Raw genomic sequence first — 18461 nt, 5'->3', positions numbered from 1 at the left:
CTCCCAGCCAGGCTTCAACAATACATGAACCGTGAATTTACAGATGTTTAAGCTAGTTTTAAAAAAGGCAGAGGAACCAGAGATCAAATTGCCAACATCCACTGGATCATGGAAAAAGCAAGAGATTTCCAGAAAAATATCTATTTCTGCTTTATTGACTATGCTAAAGCCTTTGACTGTGTGGATCACAACAAACTGGAAAATTCTTCAAGAGATGGGAATACCAGACTACCTGACCTGCCTCTTGAGAAACCTGTATGCAGGTTAGGAAGCAACAGTTAGAACTGGACATGGAACAACAGACTGGTTCCAAATAGGAAAAGGAGTACATCAAGGCTGTATATTGTCACCTGCATATTTAACTTATATGCAGAGTACATCATGAGAAATGCCAGGCTGGATGAAGCACAAGCTGGAGAAAAGATTGCTGGGAGAAATATCAATGACCTCAGATATGCAGATGACACCACCCTTATGTCAGAAAGTGAAGAAGAACTAGAGAGCCCCTTCATGAAAGTGAAAGAGGATAGTGAAAAAGTTGGCTTAAAGCTCAACAGTCAGAAAACTAAGACCATGGCATCTGGTCCCATCACTTCATGGCAAATGGATTGTGAAACAGTGGAAACAGTAGCTGACTTTATTTTGGGGGCCTCCAAAATCACTGCAGATGGTGATTGCAGCCATGAAATCAAAAGACGCTTACTCCTTGGAAGGAAAGTTATGACCAACCTAGACAGCATATTAAAAAGCAGAGACAATACTTTGCCAATAAAGGTCTGTCTAGTCAGCGCTATTGTTTTTCCAGTAGTCATTTATGGATGTGAGATTTGGACTATAAAGAAAACTGAGCCCAGAAGAATTGATGCTTTTGAATTGTGGTGTTGGAGAAGACTCTTGAGAGTCCCTTGGACTGCAAGGAGATCCAACCAGTCCATCCGAAAGGAGATCAGTCCTGAGTGTTCATTGGAAGGACTGATGCTGAAGCTGAAAGTCCAATACTTTGGCCACCTGATGCGAAGAGCTGACTCATTTGAAAAGACCCTGATGCTGGGAAAGATTGAGGGCAGAAGGAGAAAGTGATGACAGAGCATGAGATGGTTGGATGGCATCACTGACTCAGTGGACATGGGATTGGGTGGACTCCATGACGTGGGTTTGATGGACAGGGAGGCCTGGAATGCTGTGGTTCATGGGGCCACAGAGTCAGACATGACTGAGCAATGCTATATATAGAAAAACCCTAAAAATTCCACCTCCAAATCCTGCTAGAAGTAGTAAGTGAATTTGGCAAAGTTACAGGATACAGAATCAATATATAGAAATGTCTGGCATTTTTACATACTAATAACAAGCTATCCAAAAGAGAAAATAAGTTCCATTTCAACTACCCAGAAAGAATAAAAGACCTAGGAACAAACTTATCCAAGTAGGTAAAAGGTTTGTACTTAAAGCTATAAGGTATTGGTGAAAGAAATTGAAGAAAACACAAATAAATGGAAAATATTCTGTGCTCATAGATTGGGAACTAATATTGTTAAAATGTCTGTAACCCAAAAAGTGAAGTCGCTCAGTCATGTCCAACTCTTTGTGACCCCATGGACTATAGCCTCCCAGGCTCCTCAGTCCATGGCATTTTCCAGGCAAGAGTGCTGGAGTGAGTTGCCATTTCCTTCTCCAGGGGATCTTCCCAACCCAGGGATTGAACCTGGGTCTCCAGCACTGCAGCCAGACGCTTTACCGTCTGAGCCACCAGGGAAGCCAAAAACAGACTACAACTACAATGCAGTGCTTATCAAGATACTCATGACATTTTTCACAAAACTGGAACAAATAATTCTAAAGTTTGTATGGAATCAAAAAGACCATGAATAGTCAAAGCAATCTTGAGAAAGAACAACAATGCTGAAAATATTACTCAGCCTGATGTTGAACCATACTACAAAACAATGAGAAACTGCTATATATACTATAGTTATATAGTGTGGTACCAACACAAAAAGAGACACAGAGATTGCTCAAACAGAACTGAGAGGCCAGAAATAAACATCTACATATGTGGGCATTAGCCTGAGTGAAACATTCAGAGGTAGAAAGACAAATATCATATGATTTCACTTATATGTGGAATCAAAAAAATTTAGCAACAAACAAAAATAAACAAAAACAAACTTATAGGTATAGCAGTCAGATTATTGGTTACCAGAGGGGAAGGTGATGGTGGGATGGGTTAAATGACTGAAGAAGGGCAACTGCATGATGATGGTTAGTATTTAGTGATCACTCTGTTGTGTACATATACATTGAATTATAATGCTGTACACCTGAAATTTATGTAATTATAATTAAAAACTTTCTACTCCTTTCCATCCCTCCCCCTCTGGTGCTCCTATATGCCTACATAGATTTGCTTGTTAGTGTTCCAAACCTCTGTGAGGTTTTTCTTCTTCTTTTTTTTCTTCTCTTTCCCAGACTGGATACTCTCAGTCAATTTACTCTCAAGTTCATTGATTCTTTAGCCAAAACCACTGTTATGCCCTGCTAGTCAGTTTTTAGTTTCACTTCTTGTAATTTTCAACTCCAGAAATTCTATTTGTTTCTTTTGTGTATTTTTGTTTCTCTGTATCTTTACTGAGATTTTCTACTTGCTAAGACATTATTCTCATACATGCTTGAGAGCATGGTTGCCTTATTCCTTTGAAAATATTTAAAATAGCCAACTGAAAAGCTTTGTGTTAATATTTGTATAGAGCCTTGTCAGTCAGAAGTGAGAATTTAGTGCCTTATCACGTCTTTCTTGAACATGTTCACAGCCTTATACTTGAATGTCACTTTCCATATTTCTAAAAGCATGTTAAATTTTTCAAAGCCTTCTATGACAGTCGTATCCCCCAAGTTTCTCTCTTAAACTACCTTTATCAGACTTTTCTTTGCCCCAACACTTACTTCCACATCAGGAAGGTATAATTTTCAACAACTGGTACTGATAGTTTTTGACAAATGTCTTTGGGGAAAAAGCTGGCTTCACTGAGCAAGCTCTGTTTGACTGTTTCAGGTCAAGTAAAAATTTATCCTACAGGTGGGAATTACCAGGGAAGTGCCAGCTGGTTCAAATAATGACTACTCTGATAATCAGTTTTGAGGACCTCCAAATTGTTAATGTCCTTTCCAGTTCCTGTTCGGTCACTGGTTTTCACAGCTACTGTAGTTGCAAGACTGTTGGGTTCCAAGTCTACTATGTGGCTGAGAAGAAACGGATGACAAAGTGAAAACTCCCCTGAAGTCCCTGTTCTTAAGGAGATGCAGCTGTTTTCTTGAATAAGTTGTAGTAGATTTTTGCAAGTCTTTGTGAATTTCCAGTGTCCTAAGAAAATTCATTTTGATAATTTAGTTAATATTCTTGTTGACTTTATAAAGGGATAACTTTCTGTAGGTCATAACTCCATTTCCACTGATGTTTGGCCAGACAAACACATAATTAAAAATAAAGAGAGCTAACCAGTATTCCTACCTGGAGAATCTCCATGGACAGAAGAGCTTAGCAGGCTACAGTCCATGGGATCACAATGACTAAGCAACTAAGCACAGCACAGCACATAGAAACATATTGGGGAGTTTACTCAAGTATGAGGATAGCGTTATGTAAAAAGTAATATTTAATATGAGGAGTAAAAGTTCACTTCATATTTAATATGTGGTAAATAAGACAGGTCCAACAGAGGTCCATCTAGTCAAAGCTATGGCTTTTCCAGTAGTCATTTATGGATGTGAGAGTTGGACTATAAAGAAAGCTGAAAGCTGAAGAATTTATGCTTTTGAACTGTGATGTTGAAGAAGACTTGAGAATCCCTTGGACTGCAAGGAGATCCAGCCAGTCCATCCTAAAGGAGATCAGTCCTGGGTGTTCATTGGAAGGACTTATGTTGAATGAAATTCTAATATTTTGGCCACCTGATGGGAAGAACTGACTCATTTGAAAAGACCCTGACACTGGGAAAGATTGAGGGCCGGAGGAGAAGGGGACAACAGAGGATCAGATGGTTGGATGGCATCACCGACTCAATGGACGTGAGTTTGAGTAAACTCCAGGAGTCAATGATGGACAGGGAAGCCTGTCATGCTTCAGTCCATGTGGTTGCAAAGAGTTGGACATGATTGAGAAACTGAACTGAACTGAACTGAACTAAACTGAAGTAAGACAGGAGAAGAGCTTTTGATTGGGACAAATAGTACAAGTCTCAAAGATGGGAGGAGGAATAGTCAATTAGAGAGACTGAAAGAAATCCAAAGGGCTTTCCTGGTGGCTCAGATAGTAAAGAATTTGCCTGCAATGTGGAAGACCCAGATTTTATTCCAGGTCAGGAAGATCCCCTGGAGAATGAAATGGCAACCCACTTCAGTATTCTTGCCTGAAGAATTCTATGGATAGAGGTGTCTGGAGAGCCACAGTCTAAGGGGTCACAGAGAGTTGGACATGACTGAGCTATACACACACATACAAAGAAATCCAATAACCAGAATAAAGTGAGACTAGAGAGTGAAGCAAAAGTTAGAGCCAAATTACAAAGGGCCAAATAAATGTTGTTAAATGGTTTAGAATTATTCTAAGTACAGTGGTAAATCTCTGCAGTGTTCTAGGTTGGCTACTAACTGGGTTCAGATATTCATTTTTAGAGGGATCACTCAGACTGACTTGTATAGGATGTACTGGAACAAACAGTTGTCTTAAAGATGTGATTGTGTTCAAGTCTAAAGTGGTGGCAGTTGAAATGAAGGAAAGTTGTTGAATTAAAGACACAATTAGTAAAGAAGTCTTTGATTAACTTGATAAAGGAATTCAAGGAGAGGAGATGCAGAAATAGAAAGTCAGATATCGTCCTTGTGTTTTGATTCAGAAGTACATATATACAATGGAATATTACTCAGCCATTAAAAAGAATACATTTGAATCAGTTCTAATGAGGTGGATGAAAGTGGAGCCTATTATACAGAGTGAAGTAAGCCAGAAAGAAAAACAATACAGTATACTAATGCATATATATGGAATTTAGAAAGATGGTAACAATAACCCTGTATATGAGACAGCAAAAAGAAACACTGATATATAGAATAGTCTTTTGGACTCAGTGGGAGAGGGAGAGGGTAGGATGATTTGGGAGAATGGCATTGAAACCTGAATAATATCATATATGAAATGAGTCACCAGTCCAGGTTCGATGCACGATACTGGATGCTTGGGGCTGGTGCACTGGGACAATTCAGAGGGATGGTATGGGGAGGGAGGAGGGAGGAGGGTTCAGGATGGGGAACACATGTATACCTGTGGCAGATTCACTTTGATATATGGCAAAACCAATACAATATTGTAAAGTTAAATAAAATAAAATTAAAAAACAAAAAAACAAAAAAGAAAATTGTGTGCAGCAGGCAGTGTTCCTTAAGTAACATAGAGAATAAGACTGGACTTGGAGAGAATCAACATGATGAGGTCAGTTTCTAAACCTTGTAGGGGAGTCAACTGGGTATTTTTAATAGACATTTTAATATATGATTCTAGTCCTAAGCAAAGGATTCTAATCAAGAAAATTATATATATATATTCTTACTTTTATGTCTTTTGGTTTAGAAAATAATTTTCTATCTGTGTTAGACGCAGTGGCATGGCCCCATCCTTGACTGAAGAATTCATTCCCTCAGTTGATAGGAATTGGTGTTTCAAAGTTTTCAGCTGAATCTCTACGGTATGGCTTTCAGCCAAAACATACCACCTTCTCAAAGGCACATTCTCCCTCAGAAATAACTGCACCAAATGATTATTCCATGCAAGACTATAAACTTGCCTTATGCCAGACCTGCCTTAAGGACCACTCAGATTCAGAGCTCCCTATGGTGGCAACTAAATGTTTTGTTTGGACTGAGTCACACAGTTCAGTTTCTCTCTACCCGGACAGAAGTTTCTCTTTCTCTCCCACAGGTGTTGATTTTGGGGTACCTCCCTAGTTAACCACCTGTATGCAAAGCTCCACCTGAGAGTTTGTTTCCTGAGGAACCTGACCTAAAACACAGTCTAAAGAAACACTGGGGGCAAAATAGCAAAAAAAAAAAAAAAAAAAAAGTAGAGTTTCATCCTTGCTCTATTTATTTTTTGGATTATCCATGTAATCTTTTCTCCCTGAGAGCAGTACTACAGGAGGAATGAGCAAATGCATAATTTTTCGATAGCCTATGTCTTGGTAATACCTGCTTTTCCAACTCTCTTGCATCTGACGTTTCAGAAGGTACTTAAGATGAATGTTTTGATTCTCCAGGAAACACATGGAAGTGCATATTTTGCATGAACTGCCTCCCCCCCACATTTGTAGAAAACATAAAAATGACTCATACAAAAGCAAAGCATACATGATTTTATTTACAGAAGTGTTAAGGTGTACAGCACAGTGATTTGACCTACATACATCATGAAATGATTCCAACAACTGGTTGACTGAATATCAGTCATCTCATATAGATACAACATAAATGACCATCGAAGAATTGATGCTTTTGAACTGTGGTGTTGGAGAAGACTCTTGAGAGTCCCTTGGACATCAAGGAGATCCAACCAGTCCATTCTAAAGGAGATCAGTCCTGGGTGTTCTTTGGAAGGAATGATACTAAAGCTGAAACTCCAGTACTTTGGCCACTTCATGCAAAGAGTTGACTCACTGGGAAAGACTCTGATGCTGGGAGGGATTGGGGGCAGGAGGAGATGGGGACGACAGAGGATGAGATGGCTGGATGGCATCACCGACTCGAAGGATATGAGTTTGGGTGAACTCCAGGAGTTGGTGATGGACAGAGAGGCCTGGCATGCTGCAATTCATGGGGTCTCAAAGAGTCGGACACAACTGAGAGACTAAACTGAATTGAACTAAAATGAAATAGAAAAATAATTTTTTTATTGAGATGAGATCTTTTAAGATTAACTTTCCTAATACTTTTCACATATAATGTAGGGTAGTGTTAATTATCATATTGTACACTACATTCCTAGTACTTATTAATCTTGCAGCTAGAGTTTGTAACTTTTAATCACCTTAATCCAATTTCCTTTCTATCCCCTTTCCTCTACCTCTGATAGCCACTAATCTGATCTCTTTTTCTATGAGTTTGTTGGTTTTAGAAGTATGGTTGACTTACACTATATTAATTCCTAATACACAACATAGTGATTCAATATTCCTCTAAATTTCAAAACATAATAAATCTAGTTTTAATCTGTCACCAAACAAGATTTTACTTAATTATTAACTATATTCCCCAGATAGTACATTTCTTTTTTTTTTCCTAATTTATTTATTTTTTAACTTTACAATATTGTATTGGTTTTGCCATATATCAACATGAATCCGCCACAGGTATCCACGTGTTCCCCATCCTGAACCCTCCTCCCTCCTCCCTCCCTGTACCATCCCTCTGAGTCGTCCCAGTGCACCAGCCCCAAGCATCCAGTATCGTTCATCGAACCTGGACTGGTGACTTGTTTCATATATGATATTATTCATGTTTCAATGCCATTCTCCCAAATCATCCCACCCTCTCCCTCTCCCATAACTGTGACTCATTTATTTTTCAACTTAAAATTTGTATCTCTTTTTAAAATTATTTTTTATTGAAGTATGGTTGATTTACAATGTTGTGTTCTTTTCTACTGTATAGAAAAAAAAAAAAGGAAGAAAGAACACAGACAGCATCAAAAAAAAAAAAAAAGAAGAAAAGAAAGAAAAAGAAAAGTGAGGGAACTTTGTTTCTCTTAATCTTCCTTACCTATGTCCCACCCCCAACCACTCTCCTTCCCTCTGGTAACCAACTGTTCTGTGCATATTACTTGGTTTCTGTTTCATTACTTTTGTTCATTTTTCTTTTAGATCCCATTATAAGAGAAATCATACAGTATTTGTCTTTGTGTGATCTTTCACTTAGCATAATACCTTCTAGATCCATCCATGTTGTTGCAGATGGCAAGATTTCATTCTCTTTTATGGCTGACTAATATTTTATTTCATCTTCTCTATCCATCCATCTACTGATGGGCACTTAGGTTGCTTCCATTTCTTGGCTATGGTAAATAATGCTGTTGTGAACATAGGGGTGCCTACGTCTTTTCAAATTAATGTTTTGATTTTCTTCAGATAAAATGGAATTGCTGGATCATATGATTCTTTTTTAATTTTTGGAGGACTCTCCATACTATTTCCACAATGACCACACCAATTTACATTCCGGACAATAGTGCAGCAGAGTTCTCTTTTTTCTGCATCCTCACCAACACTTATTTTTTTGTTTTCTTTTTGTAACTGTTTTGTCAGATGTGAGGTGATATTTAATTGTGATTCTGACTTACATTTTCCCTGATGATTAGTTGCTGTTGAGCATCTTTTCATGTGTCTATTGGTCAGCTGCCCATTTTTAAAGTAATCACTTTAACCAAGAGAATGGTACAATCAGGTTGACAATCTCCCAAGACCACATTATGTGAGCTGAAAATTTTTCCAAAGAAATAGGAAGGAAGATGCCGAGAAGACAAAATTTATATTTATAATTATCATTCCCCTGGAGAAGGAAATGGCAAAAACCTATATATATGTATACATTTTTTCAAAGGCCAATGACTAATGGGTTTGAATGACAGGTATACTGAATTGAAGACAATTTAATGCTAAACTCAATAAACATCTAATATTCAAAAATACAATATAGCTTCAGTTCAGTTCAGTTCAGTTGCTCAGTCGTGTCCCACTCTTTGTGACCCCATGAATTGCAGCACCCCATGCCTCCCTGTCCATCACCAACTCCCGGAGTTCACTCAAACTAACATCCTTCAAGTCGGTGATGCCATCCAGCCATCTCATCCTCTGTTGCTTATCCAATATTAAATTGATTAATAAAATAGGAAAATCCTTATTTATTGAGACTTTTAACTGCAAAACACTAGAGTACCATGCTTCTCAATATATATCAAAAAGGTAAGAACCATGAGAAGTAAAATGATGAATGCCATGGTCCTTGCCTTGAATGTCTACAGCCCAATTTGAGATATAAACCTTATAAATAAATCATTTTACCTCACACGCTAGTAAAGTAATGCTCAAAATTCTGGAAGCCAGGCTTCAACAATACATGAACTGTGAAATTCCAGATGTTCAAGCTAGTTTTAGAAAAGACAGAGGAACCAGAGATCAAATTGCCAACATCCCCTGGATCATCGAAAAAGCAAAAGAGTTCCAGAAAAAAACATCTATTTCTGCTTTATTGACTATGCCAAAGCCTTTGACTGTGTGGATCACAATCAACTGTGGAAAATTCTGAAAGAGATGGGAATACCAGACTACCTGACCTGCCTCTTGAGAAATCTGTATGCAGGTCAGGAAGCAACAGTTAGAACTGGACATGTGGAATAAACTATGGAATAGTTTAATAGTAATGGAATACCTAACTGGTAAAATACTATGTAGCCAATAAAACTTAAGTAACAATGGGAAAAAAAAAAGGAACTGGACATGAAACAATAGACTGGTTACAAATAGGAAAAGGAGTACGTCAAGGCTGTATATTGTCACCCTGCTTATTTAACTTATATGCAGAGTACATCATGAGAAACGCTGGGCTGGATGAAGCACAACTGGAATCAAGATTGCTGGAAGAAATATCAATAACCTCAGATATGCAGATGACACCACCCTTATGGCAGAAAATGGAGAACTAAAGAGCCTTTTGATGAAAGTGAAAGAGGAGAGTGGAAAAGTTGGCTTAAAGGTCAATATTCAGAAAACTAAGATCATGGCATCTGGTCCCATCACTTCATGGCAAATAGATGGAGAAACAGTGTAAACAGTGGCAGACTTTATTTTTGGGGGCTCCAAGATCACAGCAGATGGTGACTGCAGCTATGAAACTAAAAGACGCTTGCTCCTTGGAAGGAAAGTTATGATCAACCTAGTTCAGTTGAGTTCAGTTCAGTCGCTCGGCCGTGTCCGACTCTTTGCGACCCAATTAATCGCAGCACGCCAAGTCTCCCTGTCCATCACCAACTCCTGGAGTTCACTCACTAGACAGCATATTAAAAAGCAGAGACATTACTTTGCCAACAAAGGTCCATCTAGTCAAGCCTATGGCTTTTCCAGTAGTCATGTGTGAATGTGAGAGTTGGACTATAAAGAAAGCTGAACACTGAAGAATTGATGCTTTTGAATTGCAGTTTTGGAGAAGACTCTTGAGGGTCCCTTGAACTGCAAGGAGATCCAACCAGTCCATCCTAAAGGAAATCAGTCCTGAATATTCATTGGAAGGACTCACGTTGAAGCTGAAACTCCAATACTTTGTCCACCTGATGTGAAGAGCTGACTCATTTGAAAGACCCTGATGCTGGGAAAGATTGAAGGTGGGAGGAGAAGGGGACAACAGAGGATGAGATGGTTGGATGGCATCGCCGACTCAATGGGCATGAGTCTGAGTAAACTCCAGGAGTTGGTGATGGACAGGGAGGCCTGGCATGCTGCGGCCCATGGGGTCACAAAGAGTCGGATATGGCTGAGCAACTGATCAGAACTGAACCTGCAAAAGTGTAATTCTAAAATGACACAATTACATAAGTTGGTTAAAAGGAGATATTTAATAATAAATCTTGTTCATGCTCATTCGCTCCAGTCTTGTCTGACTCTGTGTGACCCCACCGACTGTAGCTCACTAGGTTTCTCTATCCATGGGATTTCCCAGGCGAGAATCCTGGAGTGGATTGCCATTCCTTTCTCCAGAGGATCTTTCTGACCCAGGGGTCAAACCCACATTTCTTATGTTTCCTGCATTGCAGACGGTTTCTTTAACACTGGGCCACTGGGAAGCCCAATAAATCTTGCAAAGGGGCTGCATAATAAATAGACAATATAGGCAACATCTTACTTTCAATGTTGGAGTAACTTTTCAATTTGCCAGGTTTTAAGAAAACTCATTTTTCACTAAAATCTCAGAATTTTTTGTACTCAAATAAAGATGTAACTCCCACACATCTGTTTCCTGTACATGTTTCTCTTGATTTCATCACAAAAGCTATGCAATTTATAGGAAGTTAATTGAACTTCTTTTCTTAGAAACAGGAAGTTACACATTTCAAGGGTATTTTTTAAAGGTAATGGAAGTTTACAATTTCAATCAAATCTTAAGAAAAAGAGGTAACTAAGGTCATAGCTTGATACTCTAAATATAACTTATTATAATGAGTCTGGTTTATAACACTTCTATAGGAAAACCCTAATACAAAACATAGGTCAAAAAAGCAAACAACTGAGTTAATTGAAAAGGATAAAATGAGAATATTAATAAGGAGTAGAAATATAGAACCTGATGTACCTTTAAATTCAGTGATGCCTATATATATATATATTTTTTTTTTTTTCTCTCTTTAAATGTTTGTTTCTGGAGGAGCACAAATGAGATTGTAAATTTCTTTTAGTAACAGCAGAATCACTATTTCATGTTTCTTGTCACAGCTATGTGAGTTAACAAATACAATTTGGTTATTCCTCTATAATTTAATCCACTTTTGTGTCTACCTTATATCTGAAACTGAATAGATCTATCTAGCTGGAGAATAACACAAAGATTTGTTTAAACGTCTTTTTTTAAAGTATATGTAACTCTAGATTTTTTTTCTTTCCCGCACTATGTGACATGTGGGATCTTAGTTCCTTGACCAGGGATTGAACCCACATCCCCCACATTGGAATGCAGAGTCTTGGCCATTGGACTGCCAGGGGGGTTCCTATAACTCTAGATTTCTTTATTTTTCCCTCCCTCCATCTCTCCTCTCTCTCTCACTCTCTTCTCACTTTCTCTCTCTATTTGACTTACATGAAACTCTTTCTCTTTCTAAGCCACTAGATATTCCTTCTGTCTGTAGAATCCTTTCTTTTTTCTTTTGTTTCTTATAATACTCTATCTATATCAGCTTCTCAGACAAGCCCATCCAGCTCCATGGTCTAAAAACTACCTATATTCTTTCAAAACTTATTTACTTTTATTGTAGGGTAATTGCTTTACAGTATTGTGTTGGTTTCTGCCATACAGCAACATGAATCAGCCATAGGTATACATATGTCCCTTCCCATCTCCCAACCCATCCAACCCATCTAGGTTGTCACAGACCACCTGATTTGAGCTTGCTGTGTCATACAGCAAATTCCCACTGGCAGTCTAATTTTACATATGGTACTGTATATGTTTCAGTATGGACCTAACAGAAGCAGAAGATATTAAGAAAAGGTAACAAGAATACACAGAAGAACTATACAAAAAAGATCTTACTGACCCAGATAACCACCATGATGTGATCATTAACCTAGAGCCAGACATCCTGGAATGTGAGGTCAAGTGGGCCTTAGGAAGCATCACTACGCACAAAGCTAGTGGAGGTGATGGAATTCCAATGGAGCTATTTCAAATCCTGAAAGATGATACTGTGAAAGGGCTGAACTCAATATGCCAGCAAATTTGGAAACCTCAGCAGTGGCCACAGGACTGGAAAAGGTCGGTTTTCATTCCAACCCCAAAGAAAGGCAATGCCAAAGAATGCTCAAACTACTGCACATTTGCGATCATCTCACATGCTAGTAAAGTAATGCTCAAAATTCTCCAAGCCAGGGTTTAACAGTACGTGAACTGAGAACTTCCAGATATTCAAGTTGGATTTAGAAAAGGCAGAGGAACAAGAGATCAAATTGCCAATATCCATTGGATCACAGAAAAAGCAAGAGAATTCCAGAAAAACATCTACTTCTGCTTTATTGGCTATGCCAAAGCCTTTGACTGTGTGGATCACAACAAACTGTGGGAAATTCTTAAAAGCGATGGAAATACCAGACCACCTTACCTGCCTTCTGAGAAATGTGTATGCAGGTCAAGGAGCAACAGTTAGAACCAGACATGGAACAATGGACTGGTTCCAAATTGGGAAAGGAGTACAGAAAGGCTGTGTATTGTCACCCTGCTTATTTAACTTATATGCAGTGTATATCATGCAAAATGCCAGACTGGATGAAGCACAAGCTGTAATCAAGATTACTGGAAGAAATATCAATAACCTCAGATATGCAGATGACACGACCCTTATGGCAGAAAGTGAAGAGGAACTGAAAAGCCTCTTGATGAAAGTGAAAGAGGAGAGTGAAAAAGTTGGCCTAAAGCTCAACATTCAAAAAACAAAGATCATGGCATCCAGTCACATCACTTCATGGCAAATAGATGGGGAAACAATGGAAACAGTGACAGACTTTATTTTCTTGGCTCCAAAATCACTGCAGATGGTGACTGCAGCCATGAAATTAAAAGACGCTTGCTCCTTGGAAGAAAAGCTATGACCAACCTAGACAGCATATTAAAAAGCAGGGACATTACTTTGCTGACAAGGTCCATCTAGTCAAGATTCTGGTTTTTCCAGTAGTCATGTATGGATGCGAAAGTTGGACTATAAAGAAAGCTGAGCACCTAATAATTGATGCTTTTGAACTGTGGTTTTGGAGAAGACTCTTGAGAGTCCCTTGGACTGCAAGGAGATCAACCCAGTCTATCCTAAAGGAAATCAGTCCTAAATATTTATTGGAAGGTCTGAGGCTTAAGGTGAAGTTCCAGTAATTTGGCCACCTGATGAGAAGAACTGACTCATTAGAAATGGCCTTGATGCTGGGAAACATTGAAGGCAGGAGTAGAAGGGTATGACGGAGGGTGAGATGGTTGGATGGAATCACCGGCTCAATAGACATGAGTTTAAGCAAGCTCTGGGAATTGGTGATGGTCCGTGGGAAGCTTGGCATGCTGTAGTCCATGGGGTATCAAAGAGTCTGATATGACTGAGTGACTGAACTGAACTGAATGCATACGTTTCAGTTCTACTCTCCCAGTTCATCCCACCCTCTCCTTCCCATACTATGTCCACAAGTCTATTCTTTCCATACCTGTCCATCAACTGCTTACCCAACCTTCCTACTCCATAATTAAATAAGCACCTTGTTCTCAAAATGTTCAAAACTGATCTTCAAAATTTGCCTTTCATACAAGGTTATTTTCCACTCATTCACATCTCAATTAATGTTTTTTTGAAAAAGATTTTTTGATGTGGACCATTTTTGAAGTCTTTATTGAATTTGCTATAATATTGCTTCTGTTGTTTTGGTTGTTTGGCCACAAGGCGTGTGGGATCTTAGGTCCCAGATGAGGGATTGAACCCATGCTCCCTGAATTAGAAGTTAAAGTCCCAATCACTGGACCATCAGGGAAGTCCCTCAATTAATGGTATTTTCATCCCAGTAACTCAGGCCAAAAATACCCTGAAGCATCAGTAACTCCACTTTTTGTCATAGTTACTACATCTTATCCATCTGTGAATTATTTCTTGATACATATAAAGTTTCCACCTCCACTGCGACTGCTGTATTTCAACTGACTTTTGCCTATTATTTAATTGTGATTTTTCAACTTCTTACCTTGCAGAAATTTCAAATCAACCCCAACTTTTATGTTGGAAACTTGCTTTATTTTTCATCATTGATGAGAAAAACTTGCCATTTTCTCATCAACTAAATTATTACACAGTGTTTGTTTGTTTTCTTGATCATTTCATTATTATCTCCCTCCGTTTGCATGTAAGCAGGATGAGAGCATCAGTGTTGATGTTGAATACAACAGCATGTTCAATGGTCCATCCTCAGCACCTAGCACATTGCCAGGGAGTGGATACTCAGTAATTATTTTTTGAATGAATGAATAAATAGATAAATCTGTGCATGTGATAGCAACCAAATGAGTAGATTGAGGGTGGTTGTATTAGAACAGATGGTCAGAGAGGACTTCCCTGAATCATTCTGATTTCCTCTAGGTTTCACATTTCTGTCTACAGTAGTGCCCAGGCAAGAATTAGATCCTGGAAAAGTAATGTGCATATACCAACTCTAAGAATAAGAAACAGAAGTCTTATAATTTTGAGATACCACATATCCTTTCAGTTGTATCCTGGTTTGGAAGGTGCCATGACTCTCGCTCCCCCCAAACCTCCTTATGAATGGTTCATTGCTGGTGCCTCAGGTGGTAAGGAATCCTCCCATAATGCTGGAGAACTGGGTTTGATCCCTGAGTTGGGAAGATTCCTTGGAGAAGGAAATGTAACCCACTTCAGTATTCTTGCCTGGAGAACTCCCTGGCAGGCTACAGTCCACGGGGTCACAAAGAGTCAGACACAACTGAACAACTAAGCCCACCCAGCACCTTATATACCCAACTTGAGTTTGTGGAAAAATCTCCTGTTTTCCACACACCACCACCCCCGCCCCCATCTCTCCCCCCGGCCCCATCCCCGCTCCCCAGGCAGATGACATTGGTGGTATCTTGTTAAAGAATCTAGTCTGGGTAATCAAAGTTTTTCATACAGTTTGTATTGCACTGATTTCTCTTGTATCAGGTGATCATCAAACAGTTATTGTAATTTGTTTCCATCCTTGAGACTGTTCATATCTTTGTCATAGGAGAATGATGGAAATTCAAGGAATACTGGCGTGTAGACTGCGGACATACTGTGAGGATGAACTGGTTGGACTTTGCATGAGATTCTGACAGATCTACTTGATTGACGCCTAGTCTTTATATCTAGTCTGACTAATCAAAAATTAAAAATTGAGCTGAGACCTAATACAGTGATTGTGTTTTAGCTTGGGAAGACATTAATATTATTGTTGTTTTTATTTGTAATATCTGGTAGTTGAAGATACTATAGTGTTATTTCTTCAGAAGGCAAGTAATCTTGACTTTTCTGCTGTCTGTTTCTAGATAAATCTTTTTTAAAAAAACTTAATTTATTTTAATTGGAGGATAATTACAATATTGTGGTGGTTTTTGCCATACATCAACATGAATCAGCCATGGGTGCACATGTGTCCACCCATCCTGAACCTCCTTCCCACCTCCCTCCCTCCCCCATCCCTCTGGGTTGTCCCAAAGCACTGACTTTAAGTGCCCTGCTTCACACATCGAACTTTCACTGGTCATCTAGTTTACATTTGGTAATATACATGTTTCAATACTATTCTTTCAAATCATCCCACCCTTGCCTTCTCCCACATAGTCCAAAAGTCTGTTCTTTATATCTGCAGCTTTTTTGCTGCTTTGCATATAGGATTGTCATTACCATCTTTCTAAATTCCATATATATGTGTTAATATACTGTGTTGTTTCTTTTTCTGACTTACTTCACTCTGTATAATAGGCTTCAGTTTCATCCACCTCATTAGAACTGACTCAAATATGCCCTTTTTTCTAAAGCTGAATAATATTTCATTGTGTATATGTACCACAACTTCCTTACCCATTCATCTGCTGATGGACATCTAGGTTGCTACCATGTCCTGGCTATTATAAACAGTGCTGCAGTGAACATTGGGGTACATGTGTCTCTTTCAATTCTGGTTTCCTTGGTGTGTATGCCCAACAGTGGGATTGCTGGGTCATATAGAAGTTCTATTTCCAGTTTTTTAAGGAATCTCCACACTGTTCTCCAAAGTGGCTGTACCAGTTTGGATTCCCACCAGCAGTGTAACAGGGTTCCCTTTTCTCCACACCCTCTTCAACATTTATCATTTGTAGACTTTTTAATGGTGGCCATTTTGACTGGTGTGAGATGATACATCATTGTGGTTTTGATTTGGATAAATCTTAAAATCATTTTTCCAATATTGTCAAGATCATTATTGACCTACTGCTATATTCTGTATTCAGTACTCAATTTTCTTATTACTGGAATTCTCAGAAGAATTTGATACAATTGATCTTATCTTTTCCTTTACAAACTTCATTTGACTTCTAGAGAGAATAATATCATTAATATCAAAATTACCATCTTCACTACCTTTAGCACTCCCGCTGACTTCACCACTATCATTTCTCTGATATGAAATATGCATAAAATTTGTTCTTTGTCCTATATTAACTTTCTTGGATGTTTTATTTAAATTAGTCATGTTTGTAACTAATATGCAGTTACTAATATGCAGTCTGCTACATGATCTAAAATGACAGTGGACGGTTTATGTGAGATGTTATTTTCATGAGCCTGCATGGAAATTTCATACTCACTGGTGAGATTTTTGATAATTTCCTCCCATAGATATATATGTATATTTTTATGTATGAGTGATGAAAAAGAAAAAGTCCATATCTAGTTCTAATTTATTCAGGATCACAGAGTTTTAAATGTTTATTTCATCTTTTGTTTAAAAGAACTAAAAATGAGGACTCTCCCAGTAAATGGAGAAATGGAAACATAACATTTTACAGTTACATTAGAGTCTTAAGGCCTATTGAGAAGAAGGATATTTGACACAGGCTTTCCTGTGTCAAAGAGATTGAAGGTATTTGAATTTAAGTGTTTGTAAGTTACTTTTTGAAAGTTTTTTTTTATATAGTTTTTTTGGTAAATAGTATTCTGAAGCAGAAACTTGCTTATTAAGCAATAAAATTTATTTGTGGTGCATATATTTTTTAAATAATAAAACTGAAAAAAGAAGCATTATTACTGATTTCAGGTGAGCTGACTTTAATACAATTGCACTATTAAATCAATAGCATAGATATTTATTATTTTCAGCCATATATTTCAAATGGATATTTAGCTATTTTGTATATTACTAAATAATGTAGAAAAACCCTAAATTTAAATTAATTCATTTCATTTAAATAATTTAAATATTTTGCTAAGGAAAGTAGTCCTAAAAATTAAATTTTAAAAGAATGATCTATTTTTCTATATAATAAACTTGGAAAATGAAGGCAGATATTCAGTTCAGTTCAGTCCCTCAGTCATGTCCAACCTTTTGAGGCCACGTGGACGACAGCACGTCAGGCCTCCCTGTCCATCACCAACTCCCATAGTTTACCCAAACTCATGTCCATTGAGTCAGTGATGCCATCCAACCATCTCATTCCTTGTCGTCCCCTTCTCCTCCCTCCTTCAATCTTTCCCAGCATCAGGGTCTTTTCAAATGAGTCAGCTGTTCACATCAGGTGGCCAAAGTATTGGAGTTTCAGCTTCAACATCAGTCCTTCCAATGAACACCCAGGACTGATCTCCTTTAGGATGGACTGGTTGGATCTCCTTGCAGTCCAAGGGACTCTCAAGTGTCTTCTCCAACACCACAGTTCAAAAGCATCAATTATTAGGTGCTCAGCTTTCTTTACAGTCCAACTCTCACATCCATTACATAGCAGTACTGAGTACTGAACCCAAAGACCAGATCAGTGTAGATGATCACTGAACATTAAACAAAGATAACTAGATTGATTGTCTTTGTATGTCTCAGGAAAAGAATTATATTAATAGATGCCAGGGATTCAGTGAGTTAAACACACAGCTTGAAGATTTTGTGTTTTAAATTACTGCATAGGAGTAA

The sequence above is a fragment of the Bos taurus genome, chromosome 5, assembly GCF_002263795.3.
Source record: "Bos taurus isolate L1 Dominette 01449 registration number 42190680 breed Hereford chromosome 5, ARS-UCD2.0, whole genome shotgun sequence".
Lineage (NCBI taxonomy): Eukaryota > Metazoa > Chordata > Mammalia > Artiodactyla > Bovidae > Bos > Bos taurus.
This window is presented reverse-complemented; position numbering follows the sequence as displayed.